This window comes from Dama dama, chromosome 26 (assembly GCF_033118175.1).
Source record: "Dama dama isolate Ldn47 chromosome 26, ASM3311817v1, whole genome shotgun sequence".
NCBI classification, from domain to species: domain Eukaryota; kingdom Metazoa; phylum Chordata; class Mammalia; order Artiodactyla; family Cervidae; genus Dama; species Dama dama.
The window spans coordinates 17,697,433-17,723,890 of record NC_083706.1 but is presented as its reverse complement, the minus strand read 5'-3'; positions in this window follow the sequence as shown (position 1 = coordinate 17,723,890).

The following is a 26,458-nucleotide window of genomic DNA, read 5'->3' as shown; positions in this document are numbered from 1 at the left end:
ATGATCCTCATATTTTTGAAACCTTTTGAAGCTCTTCATATTTTTCACACCTTTTCAAGCTCTTCAAGATTTTCAACAACGCTTCATGCTCCTGCTTTTTTTCAGACCGTTTCATGCTCATCTCATTTTTGACAGCTTTTGAAGCTCTTCATATTTTTCACACCTTTTCAGGCTCTTCATGTTTTTGAACACCACTTCATGCTCCTCCTATTTTTCAGACCGTTTCATGCTGCTCAAATTTTTTACACCTTTTGAAGCTCTTCATATATTTCACACCTTTTCAGGCTCTTTATGTTTTTGAACGCCACTTCATGCTCCTCGTATGTTTCAGACCGTTTCATGCTCCTCATATTTTTGACACGTTTTGGGGCTCTCATATTTTTCACACCATTTCCAGGCTCTTCATATTTTTGAACACCGTTTCATGCTCCTCCTATTTTTCAGAACGTTTCATGCTCCTCATATTTTTGACACGTTTTGGGCTCTTCATATTTTTCACACCATTCCAGGCTCTTCATATTTTTGAACACCGTTTCATACTCCTCCTATTTTTCAGACCTTTTCATGCTCCTCATATTTTTGACACCTTTTGAAGCTCTTCATATTTTTCATACCTTTTCAGGCTCTCCATATTTTTGAACACCGCTTCATGCTCCTCCTATTTTTGAGACCGTTTCATGCTCCTCATATTTTTGACACCTTTTGAAGCTCTTAATATTTGTCACACCTTTTCAGGCCCTTCATGTTTTTGAACACCGCTTATCCTCCTCCTATTTTTCAGACCGTTCCCTGCTCTTCATATTTTTCAAACCTTTTGAAGCTCTTCATATTTTTCACACCTTTTCTGGCTCTTCATATTTTTAAACACCGCTTTATGCTCCTTCTTTTTTTCAGACCGTTTCATGTTCCTCATATTTTTGACACCTTTTGAAGCTCTTCATATTTTTCTCACCTTTTCAGGCTCTTCATGTTTTTCAGCACCAGTTCATGCTCCTCCTATTTTTCAGACCGTTTCATGCTCATCTCATTTTTTACACCTTTGAAGCTCTTCATATTTTGCACAACTTTTCAGGCACTTCATGTTTTTCAGCTCCCCTTCATGCTCCTCCTATTTTTCAGACCGTTTCATGCTGCTCTCATTTTTTACACCTTTTGAAGCTCTTCATATTTTTCACACCTTTTCAGGCTCTTCATGTTTTTCAACACAGCTTCATGCTCCTCCTATTTTTCAGATCGTTTCATGCTACTCCTGTTTTTCAGACAGTTTCTTGCTCCTCATATTTTTGACACTTCTTTGAAGCTCTTCATATTTTTCACACTTTGTCTGGCTCTTCATGTTTTTCAACACAGCTTCATGCTCCTCCTATTTTTCAGACCGTTTCATTCTCCTCAAGTTTTTGACACCTGTTGAAGCTCTTCACATTTTTCACACCATTTCAGGCTCTTCACGATTTTCAACACCGCTTCATGATCCTCCTATTTTTCAGTCCGTTTCATGCTCTTCCTATTTTTCAGACCGTTTCATGCTCCTCCTATTTTTCAGACCGTTTCCTTCTCCTCATATGTTTGACACATTTTGAAGCTCTTCCTATTTTTCCACACCTTTTCAGGCTCTTCATGGTTTTGAACACCGCTTCATGCTCCTCCTTTTTTTCAGACCGTTTCTTTCTCCTCATATATTTGACACTTTTTGAAGCTCTTCATATTTTTCACAACTTTTCAGGCTCTTCATGTTTTTGAACACCGATCCATGCTCCTCCTATTTTTCAGACCGTTTCATGCTCCTCATATTTTTCACACCTTTTGAAGCTCTTCATATTTTTCACACCTTTTCAGGCTCTTCAGGTTTTTCAGCTCCACTTCATGCTCCTCCTATTTTTCAGACCGTTTCATGCTGCTCAAATTTTTTACACCTTTTGAAGCTCTTCATATTTTTCACACCTTTTCAGGCTCTTCATGTTTTTGAACACAGCTTCATGCTCCTCCTATTTTTCAGATCGTTTCATGCTCCTCCTATTTTCCAACCGTTTCTTGCTCCTCATATTTTTGACACTTTTTGAAGCTCTTCATATTTTTCACACCTTTTCTGGCTCTTCATGTTTTTGAACACAGCTTCATGCTCCTCCAATTTTTCAGAACGTTTCATGCTCGTCATATTTTTCACACCTTTTAAAGCTCTTCATATTTTTCACACCTTTTCAGGCTCTTCATGTTGTTCAGCACAAGTTCATGCTCCTCTTATTTTTCAGACCGTTTTATGCTCATCTCATTTTTTACACCTTTTGAAGCTCTTCATATTTTGCACACCTTTTCAGGCACTTCATGTTTTTCAGCTCCACTTCATGCTCCTCCTATTTTTCAGACCGTTTCATGCTGCTCTCATTTTTTACACCTTTTGAAGCTCTTCATATTTTTCACACCTTTTCAGGCTCTTCATGTTTTTCAACACAGCTTCATGCTCCTCCTATTTTTCAGATCGTTTCATGCTACTCCTATTTTTCAGACCGTTTCTTGCTCCTCATATTTTTGACATTTTTGAAGCTCTTCATATTTTTCACACTTTGTCTGGCTCATCATGTTTTTGAACACAGCTTCATGCTCCTCCTATTTTTCAGACCGTTTCATTCTCCTCAAGTTTTTGACACCTGTTGAAGCTCTTCACATTTTTCACACCATTTCAGGCTCTTCACGATTTTCAACACCGCTTCATGATCCTCCTATTTTTCAGACCGTTTCATGCTCTTCCTATTTTTCAGACCGTTTCATGCTCCTCCTATTTTTCAGACCGTTTCATTCTCCTCATATATTTGACACATTTTGAAGCTCTTCCAATTTTTCCACACCTTTTCAGGCTCTTCATGTTTTTCCACACCATTTAATGCTCCTCCTATTTTTCAGACCGTTTCATGCTCATTTAATTTTTGAGAACTTTTGAAGCTCTTCATATTTTTCACATTTTTGAAGCTCTTCATATTTTTCACAGCTTTTCAGGCTCTTCATGATTTTCAACACCGCTTAATGCTCCTCCTATTTTTCAGACTGTTTCATGCTCATCTCATTTTTGACACCTTTTGAAGCTCTTCATAATTTTCACACCTTTTCAGGCTCTTCATATTTTTCGCAACTTTTCAGTCTCTTCATGTTGTTGAACACAGCTTCATGCTCCTCCTATTTTTCAGACCGTTTAATGCTCCTCATAATTTTGACACCTTTTTAAGCTCTTCACATTTTTCACCACTTTTCAGGCTCTTCATGTTTTTGAACACCGCTTCATGCTCCTGCTATTTTTCAGACCGTTTCATGCTCATCTAATTTGACAGCTTTTGAAGCTCTTCATATTTTTCACACCTTTTGAAGCTCTTCATATTGTTCACACATTTTCAGGCTCTTCATGTTTTTCAACACCGCTTCTTGCTCCTCCTATTTTTCAGACCGTTTCATGCTCCTCATAATTTGACACGTTTTGAAGCTCTTCATATTTTTCACACCTTTTCAGTCTCTTCATGTTTTTGAACACCGCTTCATGCTCCTCCTATTTTTCAGATCGTTTCATACTCCTCATATTTTTGAGACATTTTGAAGCTCTTCATGTATTTCACACCTTTTCAGGCTCTTCAGGTTTTAGAACAACGCTTCATGCTCCTACTATTTTTCCGAAAATATCATGTTCCTCATATTTTTCACACCTTTTGAAGCTCTTCATATTTTTCACACCTTTTCAGGCTGTTCATATTTTTGAACACCACTTCATGCTCCTACTATTTTTCAGAGAGTTTCATGCTCCTCATGTATTTCACACCTTTTGAAGCTCTTCATATTTTTCACACCTTTTCAGGCTCGTTATGATTTTCAACACAGCTTAATGCTCCTCCTATTTTTCAGACCGTTTCATGCTCATCTCATTTTTGACACCTTTTGAAGCTCTTCATATTTTTCACACCTTTTGAAGCTCTTCATATTTTTCACACATTTTCAGGCTCTTCATGTTTTTCAACACCGCTTCTTGCTCCTCCTATTTTTCAGACCGTTTCATGCTCCTCATATTTTCACACGTTTTGAAGCTCTTCATATTTTTCACACCTTTTGAAGCTCTTCATATTTTTCACACATTTTCAGGCTCTTCATGTTTTTCAACACCGCTTCTTGCTCCTCCTATTTTTCAGACCGTTTCATGCTCCTCATATTTTGACACGTTTTGAAGCTCTTCATATTTTTCACATCTTTTCAGGCTCTTCATGTTTTTGAACACCGCTTCATTCTCCTCCTTTTTTTCAGACCGTTTCTTTCTCCTCATATATTTGACACTTTTTGAAGCTCTTCATATTTTTCACACCTTTTCAGGCTCTTCATGTTTTTGAACACCGATCCATGCTCCTCCTATTTTTCAAACTGTTTCATGCTCCTCATATTTTTCACACCTTTTGAAGCTCTTCATATTTTTCACACCTTTTCAGGCTCTTCATGTTTTTGAACACAGCTTCATGCTCCTCCTATTTTTCAGATCGTTTCATGCTCCTCCTATTTTCCGACCGTTTCTTGCTCCTCATATTTTTGACACTTTTTGAAGCTCTTCATATTTTTCACACCTTTTCTGGCTCTTCATGTTTTTGAACACAGCTTCATGCTCCTCCTATTTTTCAGACCGTTTCATGCTCGTCATATTTTTCACACCTTTTAAAGCTCTTCATATTTTTCACACCTTTTCAGGCTCTTCATGTTTTTCAGCACCAGTTCATGCTCCTCCTATTTTTCAGACCGTTTCATGCTCATCTCATTTGACAGCTTTTGAAGCTCTTCATATTTTTCACACCTTTTGAAGCTCTTCATATATTTCACACCTTTTCAGGCTCTTTATGTTTTTGAACGCCACTTCATGCTCCTCGTATGTTTCAGACCGTTACATGCTCCTCATATTTTTAACACGTTTGGGGCTCTCATATTTTTCACACCATTTCCAGGCTCTTCATATTTTTGAACACCGTTTCATGCTCCTCCTATTTTTCAGAACGTTTCATGCTCCTCATATTTTTGACACTTTTTAAACGTCTTCATATTTTTCACACATTTTCAGGCTCTTCATGTTTTTCAAAACCATTTCATGCTCCTCTTATTTTTAAGACCGTTTCATGTTGCTCCTATTTTTCAGACCGTTTCATGATCCTCATATTTTTGAAACCTTTTGAAGCTCTTCATATTTTTCACACCTTTTCAAGCTCTTCAAGATTTTCAACAACGCTTCATGCTCCTGCTTTTTTTCAGACCGTTTCATGCTCATCTCATTTTTGACAGCTTTTGAAGCTCTTCATATTTTTCACACCTTTTCAGGCTCTTCATGTTTTTGAACACCACTTCATGCTCCTCCTATTTTTCAGACCGTTTCATGCTGCTCAAATTTTTTACACCTTTTGAAGCTCTTCATATATTTCACACCTTTTCAGGCTCTTTATGTTTTTGAACGCCACTTCATGCTCCTCGTATGTTTCAGACCGTTTCATGCTCCTCATATTTTTGACACGTTTTGGGGCTCTCATATTTTTCACACCATTTCCAGGCTCTTCATATTTTTGAACACCGTTTCATGCTCCTCCTATTTTTCAGAACGTTTCATGCTCCTCATATTTTTGACACGTTTTGGGCTCTTCATATTTTTCACACCATTCCAGGCTCTTCATATTTTTGAACACCGTTTCATACTCCTCCTATTTTTCAGACCTTTTCATGCTCCTCATATTTTTGACACCTTTTGAAGCTCTTCATATTTTTTATACCTTTTCAGGCTCTCCATATTTTTGAACACCGCTTCATGCTCCTCCTATTTTTGAGACCGTTTCATGCTCCTCAGATTTTTGACACCTTTTGAAGCTCTTAATATTTGTCACACCTTTTCAGGCCCTTCATGTTTTTGAACATCGCTTTATCCTCCTCCTATTTTTCAGACCGTTCCCTGCTCTTCATATTTTTCAAACCTTTTGAAGCTCTTCATATTTTTCACACCTTTTCAGGCTCTTCATATTTTTAAACACCGCTTTATGCTCCTTCTTTTTTTCAGACCGTTTCATGTTCCTCATATTTTTGACACCTTTTGAAGCTCTTCATATTTTTCTCACCTTTTCAGGCTCTTCATGTTTTTCAGCACCAGTTCATGCTCCTCCTATTTTTCAGACCGTTTCATGCTCATCTCATTTTTTACACCTTTTGAAGCTCTTCATATTTTGCACAACTTTTCAGGCACTTCATGTTTTTCAGCTCCACTTCATGCTCCTCCTATTTTTCAGACCGTTTCATGCTGCTCTCATTTTTTACACCTTTTGAAGCTCTTCATATTTTTCACACCTTTTCAGGCTCTTCATGGTTTTCAACACAGCTTCACGCTCCTCCTATTTTTCAGATCGTTTCATGCTACTCCTGTTTTTCAGACAGTTTCTTGCTCCTCATATTTTTGACACTTTTTGAAGCTCTTCATATTTTTCACACTTTGTCTGGCTCTTCATGTTTTTCAACACAGCTTCATGCTCCTCCTATTTTTCAGACCGTTTCATTCTCCTCAAGTTTTTGACACCTGTTGAAGCTCTTCACATTTTTCACACCATTTCAGGCTCTTCACGATTTTCAACACCGCTTCATGATCCTCCTATTTTTCAGTCCGTTTCATGCTCTTCCTATTTTTCAGACCGTTTCATGCTCCTCCTATTTTTCAGACCGTTTCCTTCTCCTCATATGTTTGACACATTTTGAAGCTCTTCCTATTTTTCCACACCTTTTCAGGCTCTTCATGGTTTTGAACACCGCTTCATGCTCCTCCTTTTTTTCAGACCGTTTCTTTCTCCTCATATATTTGACACTTTTTGAAGCTCTTCATATTTTTCACAACTTTTCAGGCTCTTCATGTTTTTGAACACCGATCCATGCTCCTCCTATTTTTCAGACCGTTTCATGCTCCTCATATTTTTCACACCTTTTGAAGCTCTTCATATTTTTCACACCTTTTCAGGCTCTTCAGGTTTTTCAGCTCCACTTCATGCTCTTCCTATTTTTCAGACCGTTTCATGCTGCTCAAATTTTTTACACCTTTTGAAGCTCTTCATATTTTTCACACCTTTTCAGGCTCTTCATGTTTTTGAACACAGCTTCATGCTCCTGCTATTTTTCAGATCGTTTCATGCTCCTCCTATTTTCCAACCGTTTCTTGCTCCTCATATTTTTGACACTTTTTGAAGCTCTTCATATTTTTCACACCTTTTCTGGCTCTTCATGTTTTTGAACACAGCTTCATGCTCCTCCAATTTTTCAGAACGTTTCATGCTCGTCATATTTTTCACACCTTTTAAAGCTCTTCATATTTTTCACACCTTTTCAGGCTCTTCATGTTGTTCAGCACAAGTTCATGCTCCTCTTATTTTTCAGACCGTTTTATGCTCATCTCATTTTTTACACCTTTTGAAGCTCTTCATATTTTGCACACCTTTTCAGGCACTTCATGTTTTTCAGCTCCACTTCATGCTCCTCCTATTTTTCAGACCGTTTCATGCTGCTCTCATTTTTTACACCTTTTGAAGCTCTTCATATTTTTCACACCTTTTCAGGCTCTTCATGTTTTTCAACACAGCTTCATGCTCCTCCTATTTTTCAGATCGTTTCATGCTACTCCTATTTTTCAGACCGTTTCTTGCTCCTCATATTTTTGACATTTTTGAAGCTCTTCATATTTTTCACACTTTGTCTGGCTCATCATGTTTTTGAACACAGCTTCATGCTCCTCCTATTTTTCAGACCGTTTCATTCTCCTCAAGTTTTTGACACCTGTTGAAGCTCTTCACATTTTTCACACCATTTCAGGCTCTTCACGATTTTCAACACCGCTTCATGATCCTCCTATTTTTCAGACCGTTTCATGCTCTTCCTATTTTTCAGACCGTTTCATGCTCCTCCTATTTTTCAGACCGTTTCATTCTCCTCATATATTTGACACATTTTGAAGCTCTTCCAATTTTTCCACACCTTTTCAGGCTCTTCATGTTTTTCCACACCATTTAATGCTCCTCCTATTTTTCAGACCGTTTCATGCTCATTTAATTTTTGAGAACTTTTGAAGCTCTTCATATTTTTCACATTTTTGAAGCTCTTCATATTTTTCACAGCTTTTCAGGCTCTTCATGATTTTCAACACCGCTTAATGCTCCTCCTATTTTTCAGACTGTTTCATGCTCATCTCATTTTTGACACCTTTTGAAGCTCTTCATAATTTTCACACCTTTTCAGGCTCTTCATATTTTTCGAAACTTTTCAGTCTCTTCATGTTGTTGAACACAGCTTCATGCTCCTCCTATATTTCAGACCGTTTAATGCTCCTCATAATTTTGACACCTTTTTAAGCTCTTCACATTTTTCACCACTTTTCAGGCTCTTCATGTTTTTGAACACCGCTTCATGCTCCTGCTATTTTTCAGACCGTTTCATGCTCATCTAATTTGACAGCTTTTGAAGCTCTTCATATTTTTCACACCTTTTGAAGCTCTTCATATTGTTCACACATTTTCAGGCTCTTCATGTTTTTCAACACCTCTTCTTGCTCCTCCTATTTTTCAGACCGTTTCATGCTCCTCATAATTTGACACGTTTTGAAGCTCTTCATATTTTTCACACCTTTTCAGGCTCTTCATGTTTTTGAACACCGTTTCATGCTCCGCCTATTTTTCAGACCGTTTCATTCTCCTCATATTTTTGACACCTTTTGAAGCTCTTCATATTTTTCACACCTTTTGAAGCTCTTCATGTTTTTCACACCTTTTCAGGCTCTTCATGTTTTTCAACACCGCTTCATGCTCCTGCTATTTTTCAGACCATTTCATACTCCTCATATTTTTGACATTTTTTAAGGCTCTTCATATTTTTCACACCTTTTCAGGCTCTTCATGTTTTTGAACACGGTTTCATGATCCTCCTATTTTTCAGAAAGTTTCATGCTCCTCATATTTTTGAAACCTTTTAAACCTCTTCATATTTTTCACACCTTTTCAGGCTCTTCATGTTTTTCAACACCGGTTCATGCTCCTCCTCTTTTTCAGAAAGTTTCATGCTCCTCATATTTTTGAAACCTTTTGAAGCTGTTCATATTTTTCTCACATTTTCAGGCTCTTCCTGTTTTTCAACACCATTTCATGCTCCTCTTATTTTTCAGACCGTTTCATGTTGCTCCTATTTTTCAGACCGTTTCATGATCCTCTTATATTTGACACTTTTTGAAGCTCTTCATATTTTTCACACCTTTTCAGGCTCTTCATATTTTTCGCACCTTTTCAGTCTCTTCATGTTTTTGAACACAGCTTCATGCTCCTCCTATTTTTCAGACCGTTTCATGCTCCTCATGTATTTCACACCTTTTGAAGCTCTTCATATTTCCCATACCTTTTCAGGCTCTTCATGTTTTTCAAAACCGCTTCATGCTCCTCCTATTATTCAGACCGTTTCATGCTCCTCATATTTTTGAAACCTTTTGAAACTCTTCATATATTTCACACCATTTCAGGCTGTTCATGTTTTTCAACACAGTTTCATGCCCTCATATTTTTCAGACCGTTTCATGCTCCTCCTATTCTTGAGACCGTTTCATGCTCCTCATATTTTTGACACGTTTTGAAGCTCTTCATATTTTTCACACCTTTTCAGGCTCTCCATGTTTTTCATCAGCGATTCATACTCCTCCTATTTTTGAGGCCGTTTCATGCTCCTCATATTTTTGACACCTTTTGAAGCTCTTCATATTTTTCACACGTTTTCAGGCTCTTCATGTTTTTGAACACCGTTTCATGCTCGTCCTATTTTTCAAATCGTTTCATGCTCCTAATATATTTCACAACTTTTGAAGCTCTTCATATTTTTCACACCTTTTCAGGCTATTCATGTTTTTCAACACCGCTTCATGATCCTCCTATTTTTCAGAAAGTTTCATGCTCCTCATATTTTTGACACCTTTTAAACGTCTTCATATTTTTCACACCTTTTCAGGCTCTTCATGTTTTTCAAAACCATTTCATGCTCCTCTTATTTTTAAGACCATTTCATGTTGCTCCTATTTTTCAGACCATTTCATGATCCTCATATTTTTGAAACGTTTTGAAGCTCTTCATATTTTTCATAACTTTTCAAGCTCTTCCAGATTTTCAACAACGCTTCATGCTCCTGCTTTTTTTCAGACCGTTTCATGCTCATCTCATTTTTGACAGCTTTTGAAGCTCTTCATATTTTTCACACCTTTTCAGGCTCTTCATGTTTTTGAACACCACTTCATGCCCCTTCTTTTTTTCAGACCGTTTCTTTCTCCTCATATATTTGACACTTTTTGAAGCTCTTCATATTTTTCACACCTTTTCAGGCTCTTCATGTTTTTCAGCACCAGTTCATGCTCCTCCTATTTTTCAGACCGTTTCATGCTACTCATATTTTTCACACCTTTTGAAGCTCTTCATATTTTTCACACCTTTTCAGGCTCTTCATGTTTTTCAGCACCAGTTCATGCTCCTCCTATTTTTCAGACCGTTTCATGCTCATCTCGTTTTTTACACCTTTTGAAGCTCTTCATATTTTGCACACCTTTTCAGGCACTTCATGTTTTTCAGCTCCACTTCATGCTCCTCCTATTTTTTAGACCGTTTCATGCTGCTCAAATTTTTTACACCTTTTGAAGCTCTTCATATATTTCACACCTTTTCAGGCTCTTTATGTTTTTGAATGCCACTTCATGCTCCTCGTATGTTTCAGACCGTTTCATGCTCCTCATATTTTTAACACGTTTTGGGGCTCTCATATTTTTCACACCATTTCCAGGCTCTTCATATTTTTGAACACCGTTTCATGCTCCTCCTATTTTTCAGAACGTTTCATGCTCCTCATATTTTTCACACCTTTTGAAGCTCTTCATATTTTTCGCACCTTCTCAGGTGCTTCATGTATTTGAGCACAGATTCATGCTCCTCCTATATTTCAGACCGTTTCATGCTCCTGCTATTTTTCAGACTGTTTCATGCACGTCTTATTATTGACACCTTTTGAAGCTCTTCATATTTTTCACCCCTTTTCAGGCTCTTCATGATTTTGAACACCGCTTCATGCTCCTGCTATTTTTCAGACCGTTTCATGCTCATCTCATTTGACAGCTTTTGAAGCTCTTCATATTTTTCAAACCTTTTGAAGCTCTTCATATTTTTCACACATTTTCAGGCTCTTCATGTTTTTCAACACCGCTTCCTGCTCCTACTATTTTTCAGACCGTTTCAAGCTCCTCATGTATTTCACACCATTTGAAGCTCTTCATATTTTCCACACCTTTTCAGGCTCTTCATGTTTTTCAACACCGCTTCATGCTCCTCCTATCTTTCAGACCATTTCATGCTCATCTCATTTTTGACACCTTTTGAAGCTCTTCATATTTTTCCCACCTTTTCAGGCTCTTCATGTTTTTCAGTTCCACTTCATGCTCCTCCTATTTTTCAGACCGTTTCATGTTGCTCCTATTTTTCACACATCTTGAAGCTCTTTATATTTGTCACACCTTTTCAGGCTCTTCATGTTTTTTAACACCGCTTCATGCTCCTCCTATTTTTGAGATCGTTTCATGGTCCTCATGTTTTTCACACCTTTTGAAGCTCTTCATATTTTTCGCACCTTCTCAGTCGCTTCATGTATTTGAGCACAGATTCATGCTCCTCCTATTTTTCAGACCGTTTCATGCCCCTCATATTTTTGACACCTTTTGAAGCTCTTCATATACTTCACACATTTTCAGGCTCTTCATGTTCTTTAACACCGCTTCATGCTCCTACTATTTTTCAGACCGTTTCCTGCTCCTCATATTTTTCACACCTTTTGAAGCTTGACATAATTTCACAGCTTTGCAGGCTCTTCATGTTTTTGAATACCGCTTCATACTCCTCCTATTTTTCAGACCGTTTCATGCTCCTCATATATATGACACATTTTGAGGCTCTTCATATTTTTCACACCTTTTCAGGCTCTTCATGTTTTTGAACTCCTTTTCTTGCTCCTCCGATATTTCAGACCGTTTCATTCTCCTCATATTTTTGACACCTTTTGAAGCTCTTCATATTTTTCACACATTTTCAGGCTCTTCATGTTTTTCTACACCGCTTCATGCTCCTCCTATTTTTCAGACCGTTTCATGCTCCTCATATTTTTGACACCTTTTAAAGCTCTTCCTATTTTTCACACCTTTTCAGGTTCTTCATGTTTTTCAACACAACTTCATGCTCCTCGTAATTTTCAGACCGTTACATGCTCCTCATGTTTTTGAAACCTTTTGAAGCTCTTCATATATTTCACACCTGTTCAGGCTCTTCATGTATTTCAACACCGTTTCATGCTACTCCTATTTTTCAGACCGTTTCATGCTCCTCATATTTTTGACACCTTTTGAAGCTCTTCATATTTTTCACACCTTTTCAGGCTCTTCATGTTTTTCAACACCATTTCATGCTCCTCCTCTTTTTCAGACCGTTTCATGCTCCTCATATTTTTGCCACCTTTTGAAGCTCTTCATATTTTTCACACCTTTTCAGGCTCTTCTTGTTTTTCAACACCGCTTCATGCTCCTTCTATTTTTCATACCGTTTCATGCTCCTCATATTTTTGACACCTTTTGAAGCTCTTCATATGTTTCACAACTTTTGAAGCTCTTCATGTTTTTTAACACCGTTTCATGCTCCTCCTATTTTTCTGATCGTTTCCCGCTCCTCATATGTTTCACAAGTTTTGAAGCTCTTCATGTTTTTTAACACCTTTTCATGCTCCTCCTATATTTCAGACAGTTTCATGCTCCTCATATTTTGACACCTTTTGAAGATCTTCATATTTTTCACACCTGTTCAGGGTCTTCATGTTTTTCTACACCACTTCATGCTCCTCCTATTTTTCAGACAGTTTCCTGCTCCTCATATTTTTGACACCATTTAAAGCTCTTTATATGTTTCACACCTTTTGAAGCTCTTCATGTTTTTTAACACCATTTCATGCTCCTCCTATTTTTCAGACCGTTTCATGCCCCTCATATTGTTGACACCTTTTGAAGCTCTTCATATACTTCACACCTTTTCAGGATCTTCATGTTCTTTATCACCACTTCATGCTCCTACTATTTTTCAGACCGTTTCCTGCTCCTCATATTTTTCACATCTTTTGAAGCTTGACATAATTTCACAGCTTTTCAGGTTCTTCATATTTTTGAATACCGCTTCATGCTCCTCCTATTTTCAGACCGTTTCATGCTCCTTGTATTTTTGACACCTTTTGAAGCTCTTCATATTTTTCACACCTTTTCTGGCTCTTCATGTTTTTGAATACCGCTTCATGCTCCTCCTATTTTTCAGACCGTTTCATGCTCCTCATATATATGACACCTTTTGAAGCTCTACATATTTTTCACACCTTTTCAGGCTCTTCATGTTTTTGAACAACGCTTCATGCTCCTCCTATTTTTCAGACCATTCATGCTCCTCATATTTTTGACAACCTTTGAAGCTCTTCATATTTTTCACACCTTTTCTGGCTCTTCATGTTTTTGAACTCCGTTTCTTGCTCCTCCAATATTTCAGACCGTTTCATTCTCCTCATGTTTTTGACACCTTTTGAAGCTCTTCATATTTTTCACACATTTTCAGGCTCTTCATGTTTTTCAACACCGCTTCATGCTCCTCCTATTTTTCAGACAGTTTCATGCTCCTCATATTTTTCACACCTTTTGAAGCTTGACATAATTGCACAGCTTTTCAGGCTCTTCATGTTTTTGAATACCGCTTCATGCTCCTCCTATTTTTCAGACCGTTTCATGCTCCTTATATTTTTGACACCTTTTGAAGCTCTTCACATTTGTCACACCTTTTCAGGCTCTTCATGGTTTTCAACACCGCTTCATGCTCCTCCTATTTTTCAGACCGTTTCATGCTCCTCATATTTTTGACACCTTTTGAAGCTCTTCATATATTTCCCACTTTTTCAGACTCATCATATTTTTCAACACCACTTCATGCTCCTCCTATTTTTCAGACCGTTTCATGCTCCTCATATTTTTGACACCTTTTGAAGCTCTTCATATATTTCCCAATTTTTCAGGCTCATCATATTTTTCAACACCACTTCATGCTCCTCCTATTTTTCAGGCCGTTTCATGCTCATCTCATTTTTGACACCTTTTGAAGCTCTTCATATTTTTCACACCCTTAGAAGCTCTTCATATTGTTCACACGTTCTCAGGCTCTTCATGTTTTTCAAGACCGCTTCATGCACCTCCTTTTTTTCAGACCGTTTCATGCTCATCTCATTTTTGACACGTTTTGAAGGTCTTCATATTTTTCACAAATTTTCATGCTCTTCATGTTTTCGAACACCGTTTCATGCTCCTCCTATTTTTCAGACCGTTTCATGCTCCTCATATTTTTCACATTTTGAAGCTCTTCATATTTTTCACACATTTTTAGGCTCTTCACGTTTTTCAACACCACTTCATGCTCCTCCTATTTTTCAGACAGTTTCATGCTCCTAATATTTTTGACACCTTATGAAGCTCTTAATATTTTCCACACCTTTTCAGACTCTTCATGCTATTCAAAACCGCTTCATGCTCCTCCTATTTTTCAGACCGGTTCATGCTCCTCATATTTTTCACATCTTTTGATGCTCTTCATATTTTTCACATCTTTTCAGGCTCTTCATGTTTTTAAACATCACTTCTTGCTCCTCCTATTTTTCAGACCATTTCATGCTCCTCATATTTTTGACACATTTTGAAGATCTTCATATTTCTCACACCTTTTCAGGCTCTTCATGTTTTTCAACACCGCTTCATGCCCCTCCTATCTTTCAGACCATTTCATGCTCATCTCATTTTTGATACCTTTTGAAGCTCTTCATATATTTCACACCTTTTGAAGCTCTTCAAAATTTTCACACGTTTTCAGGCTCTTCATGTTTTTCACAAGATTTCATGCTCCTCCTATTTTTCAGACCGTTTCAAGCTCCTCATATATTTCACACCATTTGAAGCTCTTCATATTTTTCACACCTTTTCAGGGTCTTCATGTTTTTCTACACCACTTCAAGCTCCTCCTATTTTTCAGACCATTTCCTGCTCCTCATATTTTTGACACCTTTTGAAGCTCTTCATATTTTTCACACCTTTTCAGGGTCTTTATGTTTTTCTACACCACTTCATGCTCCTCCTATTTTTCAGACCGTTTCCTGCTCCTCATATTTTTGACACTTTTTGAAGCTCTTCATATATTTCACACCTTTTCAGGCTCTTCATGTTCTTTAACACCGTTTCATGCTTCTACTATTTTTCAGACCGTTTCCTGCTCCTCATATTTTTGACACCTTTTGAAGCTCTTCATATATTTCACACCTTTTTAGGCTCTTCATGTTCTTTAACACCGTTTCATGCTCCTATTATTTTTCAGACCGTTTCCTGCTACTCATATTTTTCACACCTTTTGAAGCTTGACATAATTTCACAGCTTTTCAGGCTCTTCATGTTTTTGAATACCGCTTCATGCTCCTCCTATTTTTCAGACCGTTTCATGCTCCTCATATATATGGCACATTTTGAAGCTCTTCATATTTTTCACACCTTTTCAGGCTCTTCATTTTTTTGAACTCCGTTTCTTGCTCCTCCGATATTTCAGACCGTTTCATTCTCCTCATATTTTTGACACCTTTTGAAGCTCTTCATATTTTTCACACATTTTCAGGCTCTTCATGTTTTTCTACACCGCTTCATGCTCCTCCTATTTTTCAGACCGTTTCATGCTCCTCATATTTTTGACACCTTTTGAACCTCTTCATATTTTTCACACCTTTTCAGGTTCTTCATGTTTTTCAACAAAACTTCATGCTCGTCCTATTTTTCAGACCGTTTCATGCTCCTCATATTTTTGAAACCTTTTGAAGCTCTTCATATATTTCACACATTTTCAGGCTCTTCTTGTTTTTCAACACCACTTCATGCTCCTCCTATTTTTCAGACCGTTTCATGCTCCTCATATTTTTGAAACCTTTTGAAGCTCTTCATATATTTCACACATTTTCAGGCTCTTCATGTTTTTCAACACCGCTTCATGCTCCTCCTATTTTTCAGACAGTTTCATGCTCCTCATATTTTTCACACCTTTTGAAGCTTGACATAATTGCACAGCTTTTCAGGCTCTTCATGTTTTTGAATACCGCTTCATGCTCCTCCTATTTTTCAGACCGTTTCATGCTCCTTATATTTTTGACACCTTTTGAAGCTCTTCATATTTTTCACATCTTTTCAGGCAATTCATGTTTATCAACACCACTTCATTCTTCTCCTATTTTTCAGACCGTTTCATGCTCCTCATATTTTTGACACCTTTTGAAGCTCTTCATATATTTCCCACTTTTTCAGGCTCATCATATTTTTCAACACCACTTCATGCTGCTACTATTTTTCAGGCCGTTTCATGCTCATCTCATTTTTGACATCTTTTGAAGCTCTTCATATTTTTCACACCTTTAGAAGCTCTTCATATTTTTCACACGTTCTCAGGCTCTTCATGTTTTTCAACACCGCTTCATGCTCCTTCTATTTTTCAGACCGTTTCCTGCTCCTCATATATTTGACACCTTTTGAAGCTCTTCATATGTTTCACACCTTTTGAAGCTCTTCATATTTTTTAACACCGTTTAATGCTCCTCGTATTTTTCTGAACGTATCCCGCTCCTCATATGTTTCACACCTTTTGAAGCTCTTCATGTTTTTTAACACCTTTTCACGTTCCTTCTATATTTCACAGTTTCATGCTCCTCATATTTTGACACCTTTTGAAGCTCTTCATATTTTTCACACGTTTTCAGGGTCTTCATGTTTTTCTAAACCACTTCATGCTCCTCCTATTTTTCAGACCGTTTCCTGCTCCTCATATATTTGACACCTTTTGAAGCTCTTTATATGTTTCACACCTTTTGAAGCTCTTCATGTTTTTTAACACCGTTTCATGCTCCTCCTATTTTTCAGACAGTTTTATGCTCATGATATTTTTGACACCTTTTGAAACTCTTCGTATTTTTCACACCTTTTCTGGCTCTTCATGTTTTTGAATACCACTTCATGCTCCTCCTATTTTTCAGACCGTTTCATGCTCCTCATATATGCGACACCTTTTGAAGCTCTTCATATTTTTCACACCTTTTCAGGCTCTTCATGTTTTTGAACTCCGTTTCTTGCTCCTCCGATATTTCAGACCGTTTCATGCTCATGATATTTTTGACACCTTTTGAAGCTCTTCATATATTTCACACCATTTCAGGCTCTTCATATTTTTTAACACCGCTTTATCCTCCTCCTATTTTTCAGACCGTTTCATGCTCCTCATATTTTTCACATCTTTTGAAGCTTGTCATAATTTCACAGCTTTTCAGGCACATCCTGTTTTTCAACATCGATTAATGCTCCTCCTATTTTTCAGACCATTTCATGCTCCTCATATTTTTGACACCTTTTGAAGCTCTTCATATTTTTCACACCTTTTAAGGCTCTTCATGTTTTTCTACACCGCTTCATGCTCTTCCTATTTTTCAGACCTTTTCATGCTCCTCATATTTTTCACAATTTTTGAAGCTCTTCATATTTTTCACACCTTTTCAGGCTCTTCATGTTTTTCTACACAGCTTCATGCTCCTCCTAGTTTTCATACCGTTTCATGCTCCTCATATTTTTGACACCTTTTGAAGCTCTACATAATTCTCACACCTTTTCTGGCTCTTCATGTTTTTCAACACCCCTTCATGCTCCTCTTATTTTTCTGACTGTTTCTTGCTACTCATATTTTTGACACCTTTTGAAGCTCTTCATATGTTTCACACTTTTTGAAGCTCTTCATGTTTTTTAAAACCACTTCATGCTCCTCGTATTTTTCAGACCGTTTCATGCTCCTCATATTTTTCACACCTTTTGAAGCTTGTCTTAATTTCACAGCTTTTCAGGCACTTCATGTTTTTCAACACCGCTTAATGCTCCTCATATTTTTCAGACCGTATCATGCTCCTCATATTTTTGACACATTTTGAAGATCTTCATATTTCTCACACCTTTTCAGGCTCTTCATGTTTTTCGACACCGCTTCATGCCCCTCCTATTTTTCAGACCATTTCATGCTCATCTCATTTTTGACACCTTTTGAAGCTCTTCATATATTTCACACCTTTTGAAGCTCTTCATAATTTTCACACGTTTTCAGGCTCTTCATGTTTTTCAACAAGATTTCATGCTCCTCCTATTTTTCAGACCGTTTCAAGCTCCTCATGTATTTCACACCATTTGAAGCTCTTCATATTTTTCACACCTTTTCAGGCTCTTCATGTTTTTCAACACCGCTTCATGCTCCTCCTATCTTTCAGACCATTTCATGCTCATCTCATTTTTGACACCTTTTGAAGCTCTTCATATATTTCACACCTTTTGAAGCTCTTCAGAATTTTCACACGTTTTCAGGCTCTTCATGTTTTTCAACACGGCTTCATGCTCCTCCCATTTTTCTGATCGTTTCCCGCTTCTCATATGTTTCACACCTTTTGAAGCTCTTCATGTTTTTTAACACCTTTTCATCCTCCTCCTATATTTCAGACAGTTTCATGCTCCTCATATTTTGACACCTTTTGAAGCTCTTCATATTTTTAACACATTTTCACGGTCTTCATGTTTTTCTACACCACTTGATGCTCCTCCTATTTTTCAGACCGTTTCCTGCTCCTCATATTTTTGACACCTTTTGAAGCTCTTTATGTTTCACACCTTTTGTAGCTCTTCATGTTTTTTAACACCGTTTCATGCTCCTCCTATTTTTCAGACCGTTTCATGCCCCTCATATTTTTGACACCTTTTGAAGCTCTTCATATACTTCACACCTTTTCAGGCTCTTCATGTTCTTTAACACCGCTTCATGCTCCTACTATTTTTTAGACCGTTTCCTGCTCCTCATATTTTTCACACCTTTTGAAGCTTGACATAATTTCACAGCTTTTCAGGCTCTTCATGTTTTTGAATACCGCTTCATGCTCCTCCGATTTTTCAGACCGTTTCATGCTCCTCATATATATGACACATTTTGAGGCTCTTCATATTTTTCACACCTTTTCAGGCTCTTCATGTTTTTGAACTCCTTTTCTTGCTCCTCGGATATTTCAGACCGTTTCATTCTCCTCATATTTTTGACACCTTTTGAAGCTCTTCATATTTTTCACACATTTTCAGGCTCTTCATGTTTTTCTACACCGCTTCATGCTCCTCCTATTTTTCAGACCGTTTCATGCTCCTCATATTTTTGACACCTTTTGAAGCTCTTCCTATTTTTCACACCTTTTCAGGTTCTTCATGTTTTTCAACACAACTTCATGCTCCTCGTAATTTTGAGACCGTTACATGCTCCTCATATTTTTGAAACCTTTTGAAGCTCTTCATATATTTCACACCTGTTCAGGCTCTTCATGTATTTCAACACCGTTTAATGCTACTCCTATTTTTCAGACCGTTTCATGCTCCTCATATTTTTGACACCTTTTGAAGCTCTTCATATTTTTCACACCTTTTCAGGCTCTTCATGTTTTTCAACACCATTTCATGCTCCTCCTCTTTTTCAGACCGTTTCATGCTCCTCATATTTTTGCCACCTTTTGAAGCTCTTCATATTTTTCACACCTTTTCAGGCTCTTCTTGTTTTTCAATACCGCTTCATGCTCCTCCTATTTTTCATACCGTTTCATTCTCCTCATATTGTTGACACCTTTTGAAGCTCTTCATATGTTTCACAACTTTTGAAGCTCTTCATGTTTTTTAACACCGTTTCATGCTCCTCCTATTTTTCTGATCGATTCCTGCTCCTCATATGTTTCACACGTTTTGAAGCTCTTCATGTTTTTTAACACCTTTTCATGCTCCTCCTATATTTCAGACAGTTTCATGCTCCTCATATTTTGACACCTTTTGAAGCTCTTCATATGTTTCACACATTTTGAAGCTCTTCATGTTTTTTAACACCTTTTCATCCTCCTCCTATATTTCAGACAGTTTCATGCTCCTCATATTTTGACACCTGTTGAAGCTCTTCATATTTTTCACACCTTTTCACGGTCTTCATGTTTTTCTACACCACTTGATGCTCCTCCTATTTTTCAGACCGTTTCATGCTCCTCATATTTTTGACACCTTTTGAAGCTCTTTATATTTCACACCTTTTGTAGCTCTTCATGTTTTTTAACACCGTTTCATGCTCCTCCTATTTTTCAGACCGTTTCATGCCCCTCATATTTTTGACACCTTTTGAAGCTCTTCATATACTTCACACCTTTTCAAGCTCTTCATGTTCTTTAACACCGCTTCATGCTCCTACTATTTTTTAGACCGTTTCCTGCTCCTCATATTTTTCACACCTTTTGAAGCTTGACATAATTTCACAGCTTTTCAGGCTCTTCATGTTTTTGAATACCGCTTCATGCTCCTCCTATTTTTCAGACCGTTTCATGCTCCTCATATATATGACACATTTTGAGGCTCTTCATATTTTTCACACCTTTTCAGGCTCTTCATGTTTTTGAACTCCTTTTCTTGCTCCTCCGATATTTCAGACCGTTTCATTTTCCTCATATTTTTGACACCTTTTGAAGCTCTTCATATTTTTCACACATTTTCAGGCTCTTCATGTTTTTCTACACCGCTTCATGCTCCTCCTATTTTTCAGACCGTTTCATGCTCCTCATATTTTTGACACCTTTTGAAGCTCTTCCTATTTTTCACACCTTTTCAGGTTCTTCATGTTTTTCAACACAACTTCATGCTCCTCGTAATTTTCAGACCGTTACATGCTCCTCATATTTTTGAAACCTTTTGAAGCTCTTCATATATTTCACACCTGTTCAGGCTCTTCATGTATTTCAACACCGTTTAATGCTACTCCTATTTTTCAGACCGTTTCATGCTCCTCATATTTTTGAAACCTTTTGAAGCTCTTCATATTTTTCACACCTTTTCAGGCTCTTCATGTTTTTCAACACCATTTCATGCTCCTCCTCTTTTTCAGACCGTTTCATGCTCCTCATATTTTTGCCACCTTTTGAAGCTCTTCATATTTTTCACACCTTTTCAGGCTCTTCTTGTTTTTCAATACTGCTTCATGCTCCTCCTATTTTTCATACCGTTTCATTCTCCTCATATTGTTGACACCTTTTGAAGCTCTTCATATGTTTCACAACTTTTGAAGCTCTTCATGTTTTTTAACACCGTTTCATGCTCCTCCTATTTTTCTGATCGATTCCCGCTCCTCATATGTTTCACACGTTTTGAAGCTCTTCATGTTTTTTAACACCTTTTCATGCTCCTCCTATATTTCAGACAGTTTCATGCTCCTCATATTTTGACACCTTTTGAAGCTCTTCATATGTTTCACACCTTTTGAAGCTCTTCATGTTTTTTAACACCTTTTCATCCTCCTCCTATATTTCAGACAGTTTCATGCTCCTCATATTTTGACACCTTTTGAAGCTCTTCATATTTTTCACACCTTTTCACGGTCTTCATGTTTTTCTACACCACTTGATGCTCCTCCTATTTTTCAGACCGTTTCCTGCTCCTCATATTTTTGACACCTTTTGAAGCTCTTTATGTTTCACACCTTTTGTAGCTCTTCATGTTTTTTAACACCGTTTCATGCTCCTCCTATTTTTCAGACCGTTTCATGCCCCTCATATTTTTGACACCTTTTGAAGCTCTTCATATACTTCACACCTTTTCAGGCTCTTCATGTTCTTTAACACCGCTTCATGCTCCTACTATTTTTTAGACCGTTTCCTGCTCCTCATATTTTTCACACCTTTTGAAGCTTGACATAATTTCACAGCTTTTCAGGCTCTTCATGTTTTTGAATACCGCTTCATGCTCCTCCTATTTTTCATACCGTTTCATGCTCCTCATATATATGACACATTTTGAGGCTCTTCATATTTTTCACACCTTTTCAGGCTCTTCATGTTTTTGAACTCCTTTTCTTGCTCCTCCGATATTTCAGACCGTTTCATTCTCCTCATATTTTTGACACCTTTTGAAGCTCTTCATATTTTTCACACATTTTCAGGCTCTTCATGTTTTTCTACACCGCTTCATGCTCCTCCTATTTTTCAGACCGTTTCATGCTCCTCATATTTTGGACACCTTTTGAAGCTCTTCCTATTTTTCACACCTTTTCAGGTTCTTCATGTTTTTGAACACCATTTCATGCTCCCCCCTTTTTTTGACACATTTTGAAGGTCTTCATAATTTTCACACATTTTCAGGCTCTTCATGTTTTTCAACACCGTTTCATGCTCCTCCTTTTTTTCAGATCATTTCATGCTCCTCATATATTTCACATCTTTTGTAGCTCTTCATATTTTTCACACCTTTTAAGTCTCTTCAGGTTTCTCAACATCACTTCATGCTTCTCCTATTTTTCACACCGTTTCATGCTCCTCATATTTTTGACACCTTTTCAAGCTCTTTAGATATTTCCCACCTTTTCAGGCTCTTAATGTTTTCAACACCGCTTCATGCTCATCCTATTTTTCGGACCGCTTCATGCTCCTCATATTTTTGACATCTTTTGAAGCTCTTCATATTTTTCACACCTTTTCAGGCTCTTCATGTTTTCAACACCGTTTCATGCTCCACCTATTTTTCAGACCGTTTCATGCTCCTCATATTTTTAACACTTTTTGAAGCTCTTCATATTTTTCACACCTTTTCAGGCTCTTCATGTTTTTGCACACCGCTTCATGCTCCTCCTATTTTTCACACAGTTTCATGCTCCTCTCATTATTGACACATTTTGAAGCAATTCATATTTTTCACACCTTTGGAAGCTCTTCATATTTTTCACACATTTTCAGGCTTTTCATGTTTTCAACACAGCTTCATGCTCCTCCTTTTTTTCAGACCGTTTCATGCTCCTCATATTTTTGACACCTTTTAATGCTCTTTATATTTTTCACACTTGTCATGCTCTTCATGTTTTCAACACTGTTTCATGCTTCTCCTATTTTTCAAACTGTTTCATGCTCCTCATATTTTTCACAGCTTTTGAAGCTGTTCATATTTTTCACATCTTTTCAGGCTCTTCATGTTTTGCAACACCGTTTCAAGCCCCTCCTATTTTTCAGACCGTTTCATGCTCCTCATATTTTTGACACCTTTTGAACCTCCTCATTTTTTCACAACTTTTGAAGCTCTTCGTGTTTTTCCACACCATTCCATGCTGCCTCTATTTTTCAGACCGTTTCATGCTACTCCTATTTTTCAAACCGTTTCATTCTCCTCATATTTTTGACACCTTTTGAAGCTCTTCATGTCTTTCAACACCGTTTCATGCTGCTCCTATTTTTCAGACCGTTTCATGATCCTCTTATTTTTCAGACCGTTTCATGCTCCTCATATTTTTGACACTTTTGAAGCTCTTCATGTCTTTCAACAGTGTTTCATGCTGCTCCTATTTTTCAGACCGTTTCATGCTCCTCCTATTTTTCAGACCGTTTCATGTTCCTCATATTTTTCACACCTTTTGAAGCTCTTCATATTTTTCAAAACTTTTCAGGTTCTTCATGTTTTTGACGACTGCTTCATGCTCCTCCTATTTTTTCAGACCGTTTCATGCTCCTCATATATTTGACACCTTGTGAAGTTCTTCCTATTTTTCACACCTTTTCAGGCTCTTCATGTTTTTCAACACCGTTTCATGCTCCTCCTATTTTTCAAACCGCTTCAGGCTCCTCATGTATTTCACACCTTTTCAAGCTCTTCATATTTTTCACACCTTTTCAGGCTCTTCATGTTTTTGAACACCGTTTCATGCTCCTCCTATTTTTCAGACCGTTTCATGCTCCTCATAATTTTTACACCTTTTGAACCTCCTCATTTTTTCACAACTTTTGAAGCTCTTCATATATTTCAGACATTTTCCGGCACTTCATGATTTTCACGACCACTTCATGCTCCTCCTATTTTTCAGACCGTTTCATGCTCATCTCATTTTTGACACCTTTGGAAGCTCTTCATATTTTTGACACCTTTTGAAGCTCTTCATATTTTTCACACGTTTTCAGGCTCTTCATGTTTTTCAACACCGCTTCATGCTCCTCCTATTTTTCAGACCGTTTCATGCTCCTCATATTTTTGACACGTTTTCAGGCTCTTCATGTTTTTCACACCTTTTCAGGCTCTTCATGTTTTGAACACCACTTCATGCTCCTCTTATTTTTCAGATCGTTTCATGCTCCTCATATTTTTGACCCCTTTTGAAGATCTTCATGTTTTTCACACCTTTTCAGGCTCTTCATGTTTTTCAACACCACTTCATGCTCCTCCTATATTTCAGACCGGTTCATGTTCCTCATATTTTTGACACCTTTTGTAGCTCTTCATATATTTCACACCTTTTAAGACTCTTCATGTTTCTCAACAACACTTCATGCTCCTCGGATTTTTCAGACCAGTTCATGCTCCTCATATTTTTGACACCTTTTGAAGCTCTTCATATATTTCACACCTTTTCAGGCTCTTCATGTTTTTCAACAACACTTCATGCTCCTCCTTTTTTTCAGACCGATTCATGCTCATCTCATTTTTGAGAACTTTTGAAGCTCTTCATATTTTTCACACCTTTTGAATCTCCTCATATTTTTCACACGTTTTCAGGCTCTTCATGTTTTTCAACACCACTTCATGCTCCTCCTATTTTTCAGACCTTTTCATGCTCCTCATATTTTTCACACCTTTCGAAGCTCTTACTAATTTTCACACCTTTTTATGCTCTTCATGTTTTTGAACAACGTTTAATGCTCCTCCTATTTTTCAGACCGTTTCATGCTCGTCATATTTTCGCCACATTTTGAAGCTCTTCATATTTTTCACACTTTTTCAGGCTCTTCATGCATTTTAACAACACTTCATGCTCCTCCTATTTTTCAGACCGTTTCATGCTCCTCATATTTTTGACACATTTTGAAGCTCTTCTATTTTTCACAACTTTTCAGGCTCTTCATGTTTTTGAACACCGCTTCATGTTCCTCCTATTTTTCAAACTGTTTCATGCTCCTCATGTATTTCACACCTTTTGAAGCTCTTCATATATTTCACACTTTTTCAGGCTCTCATGCTTTTGAACACAGCTTCATGCTCCTCCTATTTTTCACGCCGTTTCATGTTCCTCATATATTTCACATCTTTTGAAGCTCTTCCTATTTTTCACACCTTTTCAGGCTCTTCATGTTTTTGAACACCGTTTCATGCTCCTCCTATTTTTCAGACCGTTTCATGCTCCTCATATTTTTGACACCTTTTGAAGCTCTTCATAATTTTCACACCTTTTCAGACTCTTCATATTTTTGTCACCGCTTCATGCTCCTCCTATTTTTCAGACCGTTTCATGCTCCTCATATTTTTGACACCTTTTCAAGCTCTTTATATATTTCCCACATTTTCAGGCTCTTAATGTTTTCAACACCGCTTCATGCTCATCCTATTTTTCAGACCGTTTCATGCCCCTCATATTTTTGACACCTTTTGAAGCTCTTCATATACTTCACACCTTTTCAGGCTCTTCATGTTCTTTAACACCGCTTCATGCTCCTACTATTTTTTAGACCGTTTCCTGCTCCTCATATTTTTCACACCTTTTGAAGCTTGACATAATTTCACAGCTTTTCAGGCTCTTCATGTTTTTGAATACCGCTTCATGCTCCTCCGATTTTTCAGACCGTTTCATGCTCCTCATATATATGACACATTTTGAGGCTCTTCATATTTTTCACACCTTTTCAGGCTCTTCATGTTTTTGAACTCCTTTTCTTGCTCCTCGGATATTTCAGACCGTTTCATTCTCCTCATATTTTTGACACCTTTTGAAGCTCTTCATATTTTTCACACATTTTCAGGCTCTTCATGTTTTTCTACACCGCTTCATGCTCCTCCTATTTTTCAGACCGTTTCATGCTCCTCATATTTTTGACACCTTTTGAAGCTCTTCCTATTTTTCACACCTTTTCAGGTTCTTCATGTTTTTCAACACAACTTCATGCTCCTCGTAATTTTCAGACCGTTACATGCTCCTCATATTTTTGAAACCTTTTGAAGCTCTTCATATATTTCACACCTGTTCAGGCTCTTCATGTATTTCAACACCGTTTAATGCTACTCCTATTTTTCAGACCGTTTCATGCTCCTCATATTTTTGACACCTTTTGAAGCTCTTCATATTTTTCACACCTTTTCAGGCTCTTCATGTTTTTCAACACCATTTCATGCTCCTCCTCTTTTTCAGACCGTTTCATGCTCCTCATATTTTTGCCACCTTTTGAAGCTCTTCATATTTTTCACACCTTTTCAGGCTCTTCTTGTTTTTCAATACCGCTTCAT